The sequence below is a fragment of the Aethalodelphis obliquidens genome, unplaced genomic scaffold (assembly GCF_003676395.1).
Source record: "Aethalodelphis obliquidens isolate GAN/ISIS:26980383/991018 unplaced genomic scaffold, ASM367639v1 scaffold7, whole genome shotgun sequence".
Lineage (NCBI taxonomy): Eukaryota > Metazoa > Chordata > Mammalia > Artiodactyla > Delphinidae > Aethalodelphis > Aethalodelphis obliquidens.
In genome coordinates, this window is record NW_020837951.1 from 45079742 (window position 1) to 45091962 (window position 12221).

Sequence of the window (12221 nt, forward strand, 5' to 3'; positions counted from 1 at the left end):
CACATAATATCATTTCCATCTTTCAAATCTGCCTTATTATGTGTTAACTTCCTTTTCAGGTACCCAGGAGGTGGTAAAGATAGTCACCAGATATTCTTGCCTATGTTCTACCACCTGAGCGAACTCAATGCAAATAGAGTATCTCTTCTAACAGTTTAGCAAAAGTCCCAGATCTGACACCAGCTGGCTTGGCTTGCATCATGTTCCCAACCTTGAATCAGTGATGTGGGTCTGGAGTAGGTCCTTGTAGAACTTCAAGGGGGTGAAGGAATTGTGGAATTACCACTGGAATTATGTGGGAGGAGAATTTCACCAAATGAAAACTGGGTTTGGCAGGCAAAATAGCACAAGCATATGTATATTATACATTCCTGTAGGGACTCCTTTTGTAGCCCTTTCTAAGGAACAATGCAGAACAGAAGGACAGTAAAACAATCTCAGCTATTTCCATTTGCTCTCCCCTGAGAGGAGGAAGAACTCCTGAGCCAACTGCTGCTGCCACATGATTTATAGGGGAGCCACCCTTGTGGACAGAGAGTAGCTGTCACAGCCTGGTCCAATTCCACCTCATTTCCCTGAATTTCCACTTGGAACTCTATATAAGTAAGGATGGTGTTTGTAAATCACAGAAAGACCATTAACTGTGGATGAATTAAATAAGGAGGGTTTTTTTTGTTTTTGTTTGTTTCACATTATAAGAATGCCAGAGGTAAGCCAGCCAGTACGGTGTCTCCATGATTCCATCAGGAACATAGGTGTCTTTTATCTGTTCCCAGGAATTATAGGATACTATATAGTTTTTGTCCTCATGCTTTTTCCCTGGGGATCTCAAGATATTTTTTCTACCTCCTACATTACATCAGGAACAAGTGGAAAGAAGAGGGCAAAAGGTGCATGCCAGCTCACTGTCCTCTCTGAGAGAGAGAAAAGGGGCCCTTGGCAGGGAGGAACTGGCCTGGCGCTATCAATGGGCCTTGGTGTTGCTAGGAGCTGGCCTGGCACTCACAGCTAGGCCTTGGCAACCAAAGGCACAGCACTAGAGATACCAGAATTATAGACAGGGTTGAAGAGAAAAGGAGTGAAAATAAAACCTCTGACTATTCACAAGTTGGGCTAGACTTGACCTTCCTCCACAGTGTACTACCCAAGTGGACCACTGTAAATATGGCTGAAAAAATTAAATTAACTCTGTCTGGATTATGTAAATAGTCTCAGAGAAAGCAAACTGAGAGAGCAAATGGCAAAACTGTGAAATACAGTTATATTTGCAAACATGAGAACCTAGTTTTGACATTTTCTTAAATAACCAAGATTTATTCTTTAAAAATCTAAATAACACAAGTGATACATAAACACATATGCATTATGAAAAATTCAAATAATTTAAAGTGTAGAGGGTAAAAATTACAACCCCCTTTCCCTTCCTCCACAATCCTCTCCTTTCACCAGCAGGAACCACTGCTAAAATATTAGTGCATTTATTAGAAAACACTTCACTTTACATTTATACTCATAAATTTTAGACGTGAGATCAAGATGGCACAGTAAGAGGACGTGGCGCTCACCTCTCCCATGAACACATCAAAAATACATCTACGTATGGAACAATTCTCATGGAAAACCAACTGGAAACTGGCAGAAGGATTCCTGTACAACCAAGGCTGTAAGAAAGTTACATACGTAATTGAGGAGGAAGGGAAGAAAAGAGATCAGGTTGGGACCTGTGCCCCGGGACGGGAATCAGAGGAAAAGAGAAATTACACAAGTGAGCACTCGACCTGGGCAGTAAGTGGGTTGAGCCACAGAGTGGGCATCCCAGTCCTGGGGTCCTAGGTGTAGGGGATAAGCACCCTTGGCTGCTTGGAGAACTGCTGGGACAGACAGAAAAGCTAGAGAAGCCTAGACTCCATTCATGAGGTACACTCGGGTGCTGGCTTGCCACCAGGCAGGGCAGAGAGAGGCCTGCCCTAATGGCTGCTGCCTTGTTGTGTTCCCCATCCCTAGCCGAGCAAACACGCTGGCCCTGCTCACTCTATGCCACAGCTTGGCACTGGACATGGGGCAGCCAGCACCTGAGAAAAGACTTAATCTAGGGACAGAGGCAACCCAGGGGCCCAGGGTGTAGCCCAGGTGGAGCAGTGGCAACCATTGTTGGCGCTGACTCAAACAGCATCACAGAAGCAGCCCAGACTTCTGATGGCAGCACAGCTGCTGGAATTCCCACAACTCCCTCGCTGTGCTCCCCAGGCCCAACTAATTGAACACTCCAGCCCTGCCTACTCCATGCCACAGCCTAGCACTAGATCTGGGTGAAGATGCAACCATGGGCTGCTTCTGAGTGGAGCCACAGACACCTACATAGGTGGAGCATCAGATCTGTGTAAGTGCAGGAGCCCCACTTGCTTCAGCACTCCCCTCCTTTGAGGCAAAGATCCCAGAGCAGGGAGGAGGGAAAACACACACTTAAAGAGAACAGACCCAGCTTGAGCCCATCCCTGGAGCCTGAGAGGGTGGTGACGGCCACTGAGAAGAGAGGAAATCACGCCTCACACCCTGTGCAGGCTTTAGCTCTTCCATTACGAGCCACACCACTTACCAGGGTGATAGCTGCCAGCACACCTTGAAGGAGGATGTGTCTGGCATCCACATCAAATCCAGCTCTCCCACTGAAGGCACTGGGCACGCACAGTCTGCACAGTGATGCTCCCACATAAGAACACTCCTTCAAGACCACAGTAGATAACCGTTTCAACCAAATTCATAGAGACAGAGAAAGTTAAGTGAAATAAAAGGGCAGAGGAACTACTCTCAATTGAAAGAGCAAAAGAAAACCCCTGAGAAAATAAATAATGAAACAGAAACACCAATCTACCAGATAAAGACTTCAAAACATTGGTAATAAAAATGCTAACCGAATTAGAGAAGAGAATTGATCCAAACACAAATTATTTTAACAAGGAACTAGAAAATATAAAGAAGATCGAATCAAAAATACATTAATTCAATATCTGAGATAAAAATCACTCTAGAAGCAGTGAACAGCAGACTGTGACACAGAAGAATGCATACGTGACCTGGAAGATAGTATAATGGAAATCACCCAATCAGAACAGCAGACAGAAAGACTAAAGAAAAAAATATATATATGAATGCAACATACAAGAGCTCTTGGATAACATCAAACATGCCACCATTCACATTATAGGGGTTCTGGAAGGAGAAGAGAGAGAAGGGTATCAAAAACGTATTTGAAGAAACTATGGCTAAAAACTTCCCAGACCTAAAGAAGGAAACAGATATCCAGGTACAGGAGCACAGAGGGTCCCAAACGATCCCACACCAAGACATATCATAATTAAAATGGCAAAAGTTAAAAATAAAGAGAAAATTCTAAAGGCAGCAAGTTAAAAATAAAGAGAAAATTCTAAAGGCAGCAAGAGAAAAACAGAGTCTTATACAAGGGAATCTCCATAAGGTTATCAGCTGATTTGTTTGCAGAAACTTTGCAGGCCATAAGAGAGTGGTATGATCTATTCAAAGTTCTGAAAGGGGAAAATCTGCAACCTAGGATACTCTACCCAGCAAGATAATCATTTAGAATAGAAGGAGAGAGAAAGAATTTCTCAGACAAGCAAAAACTAAAATAATTCATCAATAATAAACCTACCCTATAAGAAATGTTAAAGGATTTTCTCTAAATGGAAAAGAAGTAAGAATATACAGGAAAGGGAAAATCCCAACAGGAAAAGCAAATATATAGTAAGGATTGAAGATAACTTAATTAAGATCACTTAGATTAAAAGACAAAAAATTTAAAAGTAACTATAACTACAATAAACAGTAAAGGGATAAGCATGACGATGTAATATATGACATCAAAAACAAAATGTGGGGGAGGGGAGTAAAAAATGTAGATCTTTTAGAATGTGTTAGAACTTAAACAACTATCAGTTTAAATCAAGTTGATATTATTAGGGGTCAACATATATGAATCCCATGGTAACCACAAATCAAAAACCTGCATTAGATACACAACCAAACATAAAAAAGGAACTCAAGCACATTACAAAAGAAAATCATCAAACCACAATGGGAGAAACAAAAAGAAAAAGAAATAAACAGAGAAGAACTACAAAAACAACCGGAAAACAAGTAATAAAATGTTAATGAGTCCATACTTATTAAAAATCACTTTACATGTCAGTGGACTAAATGTTCCATTCAAAAGACATAGGGTGACTGATTGGTCAATATGCTGCCTACAAGAAGCTCACTTCGGGGCTAAAGACACATGCAGATTGAAAGTGAGGGGATGGAAAAAGATATTTCATGCAAATGGAAACAAGAAAGTGGAGATAGCAATACTCATGTCAGACAAAATAGATTTTAAAACAAAGGCTATAACAAAAGACAAAGAAATTATGTAATGATATTAATTACATTACATTAATTATGTAATGATATTATGTAATGATAAAGGGATCAATACAAGAAGAGGATATTACATACTTTAACATATACGCACCCAAGAGAGGCGCACCTAAATATATAAAGCAAACACTAAGAGACATAAAGGCAGAAATTGACAATAATACATTAATAGCAGGAGACTTTAACATCCTATTGACATCAATGGACAGGTCATCCAGACAGAAAATAAATACAGCAACAGTGGCTTTAAATGAAACATAGACCTGTTGTACTTGATTGATATCTACAGGACATTACATCCCAAAACAGCAGAATACATATTCTTTTCAAGTGCACATGGAATGTTCTCGATCATGTACTAGGTCACAAGAAAAGCTTCAACAGATTAAAGAGGATAGAAGTTATATCAAGCATTTTTTTTCTGACCACAATGGTATAAAACCAGAAATCAACTACAGAAGGAAAAACAGGAACAGAACAAACACGTGGAGATTAAACAACATGCTACTAAAAATCCAGTGGGTAAATGATTAAATCAAATAGGAAATCAGAAAATATCTCGAGACAAATGAAAATGGAAACACAACTTTCCAAAACCTATGGAATGCAACAAAAGCGGGTCTAAGAGGGAAGTCCATAGTGATACACACCTTCCTCAAGAAACAAGAAAAATCTCAAATAAACAACCCAACCTACCACCTAAAAATTTGAAAAAGAAGAACAAAGCGCAAAGTCAGCAGAAGGAAGGAAATAATAAAGATCAGAGAGGAGATAAATACAATAGAGATAAAAAATAGAAAATAACAATGAAACCAAGAGCTAGTTTTTTGGAAAGGTAAACAAAATTGATAAATCTTTAACCAGCTCACCAAGAAGAAAAGACAGAGGACCCAAATAAAATAAGAAGTGAAAGAGGAGAAATAACAACTGATACCGTAGAGATACCAAGTATCATACTCATAAATTTTATTTTCTTTTATATGTTTATATAAATGTGTCTGTGTATATATTATATTACATTATACACATATAATGTATATGATATTCTACAAATTGCTTTTTTTCCCATAGCCAAGTAAAACTACTGGGTCTAAAGCTTAACATTTAACATTTGGGAGATATGGCCAGGCTCCAAAATGTCCTTCTCCAATTTCGATTACCACAAATAATCTATGAAAGTATTTATTTCCCTTATCCTCACCAACCTAGAGTCATTCTTCAGTTTTTAGCACTTGTAATCCACTGTTGTTTTAATTTGCATTTCTTTGATTGCTACTGATGTTGAAGAACTTTCTATGTGTTTATGGGCTTTCAGGAATTTTTGTTCTATATATCATTTATCTTTATCATTTCCTTGCTGACTTGTTGGGGCCCCTTTTATGGTATGGACATTAATCCTTTGTTACAAACAAGTTGTAAACATTTTTTCTCTGTCTGCAGCATATCATTTAATCTATTTTGGTGTCTTTTTGGTAAGAGATTTTATTTTTATGTAATGACTGTAAAAAGATTGTCCTTTTAGCTTCTGGGTTTTGTGTCTTTTAATGAAGGTTTTCCTTATCCCCATGATTGTATGAATATTTTCTATTTTATTTTCATACTTTATAGTTTGACTTTGGCTTGGCTCAGAATCTGAACTCTTATTATTTGCTGTGGTGTAGGTAGGAATGTGATCTATCTTCCTAGGTGGTGTATGGAGTCAAAATGTGTGGGTTCATTTTCCAGCTCTGCTATTTGCTTGTAGTTCTAAATTACTAGACTCGGGGAATGAGAGGAAGATGGCGGAAGAGTAAGACGCAGAGATCACCTTCCTCCCCACAGATACACCAGAAATACATCTACACGTGGAACAACTCCTACAGAACACCTACTGAAGGCTGGCAGAAGACCTCAGACCTCCCAAAAGGCAAGAAACTCTCCACGTACCTGGGTAGGGCAAAAGAAAAAACAGAGACAAAAGAATAGGGACGGCACCTTCACCAGTGGGAGGGAGCTGTGAAGGAGGAAAAGTTTCCACACACTAGGAAGCCCCTTCGGGGCGGAGACTGCGCGAGGCGGAGCGGGGAGCTTCGAAGCCGCGGAGGAGTACACAGCAACGGGTGCGGGGGGCAAGCGCAGAGATTCCCGCACAGAGAATCGGTGCCGACCGGCACTCACCAGCCCGAGAGGCTTGTCTGCTCACCCGCCGGGGCGGGCGGGGCTGCGAGCTGAGGCTCTGAGGCTCGGGTTTCGCTTTCGGACGGAGCGCAGGGAGAGGACTGGGGTTGGCGGCTTGAACATAGCCTGAAGGGGTTAGTGCACCACAGCTAGCCGGGAGGGAGTCCGGGGAAAAGTCTGCACCTGCAAAAGAGGCAGGAGACTTTTTCTTCCCTCTTTGTTTCCTGGTGCGTGAGAAGAGGGGTTTAAGAACGCTGCTTAAAGGAACTCCAGAGACGGGCGCGAGCCGCGGCTAAAAGCGCGAACCCCAGAGACGGGCGGGAGACGCTAAGGCTGCTGCTGCCGCCACCAAGGGGCCTGTGTGCGAGCACAGGTCACTCTCCACACCCCTCTTCCGCGGAGCCTGTGCAGCCCGCCACTGCCAGGTTCCCAAGATCCAGGGACAACTTCCCCGGGAGAACGCACGGCGGACCTCAGGCTGGTGCAAAGTCACGCCGGCCTCTGCCGCCGCAGGCCCGCCCCGCACTCCGTGACCCTCCCTCCCTGACGGCCTGAGTGCGCCAGAGCCCCCAAATCAGCGGCTCCTTTAACCCCGTCCTGTCTGAGCAAAAAACAGATGCCCTCCAGCGACCTACACGCAGAGGCAGGGCCAAATCCAAAGCTGAGCCCCCGTGAGCTGTGAGAACAAAGAAGAGAAAGGGAAATCTCTCCCAGCAGCCTCAGAAGCAGCGGATTAAAGCTCCAAAATCAACTTGATATACCCTGCATCTGTGGAATACCTGAATAGACAACCAATCATCCCAAATTAAGGAAGTGGACTTTAGGAGCAAGATCTATGATTTTTTTCCCTTTTCCTCTTTTTCTGAATGTGTATGTGTATGCTTCTGTGTGAGATCTTGTCTGTAGAGTCTTGCTTCCACCATTTGTCCTAGGGTTCTATCCGTCCATGGTTTTTTTTAAAATTTTTTTCTTAATTAATTTTAATAACGTTATTATACTTTACCTTCTTTTTTTCTTTCTTTCTTGCCTTCCTTCCTTCCCTCCTTTCGACAACGAATAATCCCAAATTGAGGAGGTGGTCTCTGAGAGCAAGATTTATGATTTTTCCCCCTTTACCTCTTTTAGTGAGGGTGTATGCGTATGCTTCTGTGTAAGATTTTGTCTGTATAGCTTTGCTTCCAACATTTGTCCTAAGGTTCTATCCGTCCCTTTTTTTTTCTAAATAAGAATTTTTTGATTCAATAACTTTATTATACTTTATTTTATTTTTACTGTATCTTCTTTCTTTCTGTCTTTTTTCCTTCTTTCCCTCCTTCCTTCCTTCCTCCCTCCCTCCTTTCTTTCCTTCTTGCCTTCTTTCCTTCTTTCTTTCTTCCTTCCTTCCTTCCTTCCCTCCTTTCCTTCTTTCTTTCCTCATACTTCTACTAATTCTCTCTACTTTTTCTCCCTTTTATTCTGAGCCGTGTGGATGAAAGGCTCTTGGTGCTCCAGCCAGGAGTCAGGGCTCTGCCTCTGCGGTAGGAGAGCCAACTTCAGGACACTGGTCAACAACAGACCTCCCAGCTCCACATAATATCAAACGGCGAAAATCTCCCAGAGACCTCCATCTTAACACCAGCACCCAGCTTCACTCAACGACCAGCAAGCCACAGTGCTGGACAACCTATGCCAAACAGCTAGCAAAACAGGAACACAACCCCATCCATTAGCAGAGAGGCTGCCTAAAATCATAATAAGGCCACAGACACCCCAAAACACACCACCAGACGTGAACCTGCCCACTAGAGAGACAAGATCCAGCCTCATCCACCACAACACAGGCACTAGTCCCCTCCACCAGGAAGCCTACACAACCCACTGAACCAACCTTAGCCACTGGAGACAGACATCAAAAACAGCGGGAACTACGAACCTGCAGTCTGCAAAAAGGAGACCCCAAACACAGTAAGATAAGCAAAATGAGAAGACAGAAAAACACACAGCAGATAAAGGAGCAAGATAGAAATGCACCAGACCTAACAAATGAAGAGGAAATAGGCAGTCTACCTGAAAAAGAATTCAGAATAATGATAGTAAGGATGATCTGAAATCTTGGAAATAGAATGGACAAAATGCAAGAAACAGTTAACAAGGACCTAGAAGAAATAAAGATGAAACAAGCAACGATGAACAACACAATAAATGAAATTAAAAGTACTCTAGATGGGATCAATAGCAGAATAACTGAGGCAAAAGAACGGATAAGTGACCTGGAAGATAAAATAGTGCAAATAACTACTGCAGAGCAGAATAAAGAAAAAAAGAATGAAAAGAACTGAGGACAGTCTCAGAGACCTCTGGGACAACATTAAACGCACCAACATTCGAATTATAGGGGTTCCAGAAGAAGAAGAGAAAAAGAAAGGGACTGAGAAAATATTTGAAGAGATTATAGTTGAAAACTTCCCTAATATGGGAAAGGAAATAGTTAATCAAGTCCAGAAAGCACAGAGAGTCCCATACAGGATAAATACAAGGAGAAATACGCCAAGACACATATTAATCAAACTGTCAAAAATTAAATACAAAGAAAGCATATTAAAAGCAGCAAGGGAAAAACAACAAATAACACATAAGGGAATCCCCATAAGGTTAACAGCTGATCTCTCAGCAGAAACCCTACAAGCCAGAAGGGAGTGGCAGGACATACTGAGAGTGATGAAGGAGAAAAACCTGCAGCCAAGACTACTCTACCCAGCAAGGATCTCATTCAGATTTGATGGAGAAATTAAAACCTTTACAGACAAGCAAAAGCTGAGAGAGTTCAGCACCACCAAACCAGCTTTACAACAAATGCTAAAGGAACTTCTCTAGACAAGAAACACAAGAGAAGGAAAAGACCTACAATAACGAACCCAAAACAATTTAAAAAATGGGAATAGGAACAGACATATCGATAATTACCTTAAATGTAAATGGACTAAATGCTCCCACCAAAAGACACAGATTGGCTGAATGGATACAAAAACAAGACCCTTATATATGCTGTCTACAAGAGACCCACTTCAGACCTAGAGACACATACAGACTGAAAGTAAGGGGATGGAAAAAGATATTCCATGCAAATGGAAACCAAAAGAAAGCTGGAGTAGCAATTCTCATATCAGACAAAATAGACTTTAAAATAAGGACTATTAAAAGAGACAAAGAAGGACACTACATAATGATCAAGGGATTGATCCAAGAAGAAGATATAACAATTGTAAATATTTATGCACCCAACATAGGAGCACCTCAATACATAAGGCACATACTAACAGCCATAAAAGGGGAAATTGACAGTAACACATTCATAGTAGGGGACTTAAACACCCCACTTTCACCCATGGACAGATCATCCAAAATGAAAATAAATAAGGAAACACAAGCTTTAAATGATACATTAAACAAGATGGAGTTAATTGATATTTATAGGACACTCCATCCAAAAACAACAGAATACACATTTTTCTCAAGTGCTCATGGAACATTCTCCAGGATAGATCATATCTTGGGTCACAAATCAAGCCTTGGTAAATTTAAGAAAATTGAAATTGTATCAAGTATCTTTTCTGACCACAACGCTATGAGACTAGATATCAATTACAGGAAAAGAACTGTAAAAAATACAAACACATGGAGGCTAAACAATACACTACTTAATAACGAAGTGATCACTGAAGAAATCAAAGAGGAAATAAAAAAATACCTAGAAACAAATGACAATGGAGACACAACGACCCAAAACCTATGGGATGCAGCAAAAGCAGTTCTAAGAGGGAAGTTTATAGCAATACAAGCCCACCTTAAGAAGCAGGAAACATCTCGAATAAACAACCTAACCTTGCACCTCAAGCAATTAGAGAAAGAAGAACAAAAAAAAACCCCAAAGCTAGCAGAAGGAAAGAAATCATAAAAATCAGATCAGAAATAAATGAAAAAGAAATGAAGGAAACAATAGCAAAGATCAATAAAACTAAAAGCTGGTTCTTTGAGAAGATAAACAAAATAGATAAACCACTAGCCAGACTCATCAAGAAAAAAAGGGAGAAGACTCAAATCAATAGAATTAGAAATGAAAAAGGAGAGGTAACAACTGACACTGCAGAAATAAAAGAGATCATGAGAGATTACTACAAGCAACTCTATGCCAATAAAATGGACAACCTGGAAGAAATGGACAAATTCTTAGAAATGCACAACCTGCCAAGACTGAATCAGGAAGAAATAGAAAATATGAACAGACCAATCACAAGCACTGAAATTGAAACTGTGATTAAAAATCTTCCAACAAACAAAAGCCCAGGACCAGATGGCTTCACAGGTGAATTCTATCAAACATTTAGAGAGGAGCTAACACCTATCCTTGTCAAACTCTTCCAAAATATAGCAGAGGGAGGAACACTCCCAAATTCCTTCTACAAGGCCACCATCACCTTGATACCAAAACCAGACAAGGATGTCACAAAGAAAGAAAACTACAGGCCAATATCACTGATGAACATAGATGCAAAAATCCTCAACAAAATACTAGCAAACAGAATCCAACAGCACATTAAAAGGATCATACACCATGATCAAGTGGGGTTTATTCCAGGAATGCAAGGATTCTTCAATATACGCAAATCTATCAATGTGATAAACCATATTAACAAATTGAAGGAGAAAAACCATATGATCATCTCAATAGATGCAGAGAAAGCTTTTGACAAAATTCAACACCCATTTATGATAAAAACCCTGCAGAAAGTAGGCATAGAGGGAACTTTCCTCAACATAATAAAGGCCATATATGACAAGCCCACAGCAAACATCATCCTCAATGGCGAAAAACTGAAAGCATTTCCACTAAGATCAGGAACAAGACAAGGTTGCCCACTCTCACCACTCTTATTCAACATAGTTTTGGAAGTTTTCGCCACAGCAATCAGAGAAGAAAAGGAAATAAAAGGAATCCAAATTGGAAAAGAAGAAGTAAAGCTGTCACTGTTTGCAGATGACATGATCCTATACATAGAGAATCCTAAAGCTGCTACCAGAAAACTACTAGAGCTAATCAATGAATTTGGTAAAGTGGCAGGATACAAAATTAATGCACAGAAATCTCTGGCATTCCTATATACTAATGATGAAAAATCTGAAAGTGAAATCAAGAAAACACTCCCATTTACCACTGCAACAAAAAGAATAAAATATCTAGGAATAAACCTACCTAAGGAGACAAAAGACCTGTATGCAGAAAATTATAAGACACTGATGAAAGAAATTAAAGATGATACAAATAGATGGAGACATATACCATGTTCTTGGATTGGAAGAATCAACATTGTGAAAATGACTCTACTACCCAAAGCAATCTATAGATTCAATGCAATCCCTATCAAACTACCACTGGCATTTTTCACAGAACTAGAACAAAAAATTTCACAATTTGTATGGAAACACAAAAGACCCCGAATAGCCAAAGCAATCTTGAGAATGAAAGAAGGAGCTGGAGGAATCAGGCTCCCTGACTTCAGACTATACTACAAAGCTACAGTAATCAAGACAGTATGGTACTGGCACAAAAACAGAAAGATAGATCAATGGAACAGGATAGAAAGCCCAGAGATAAA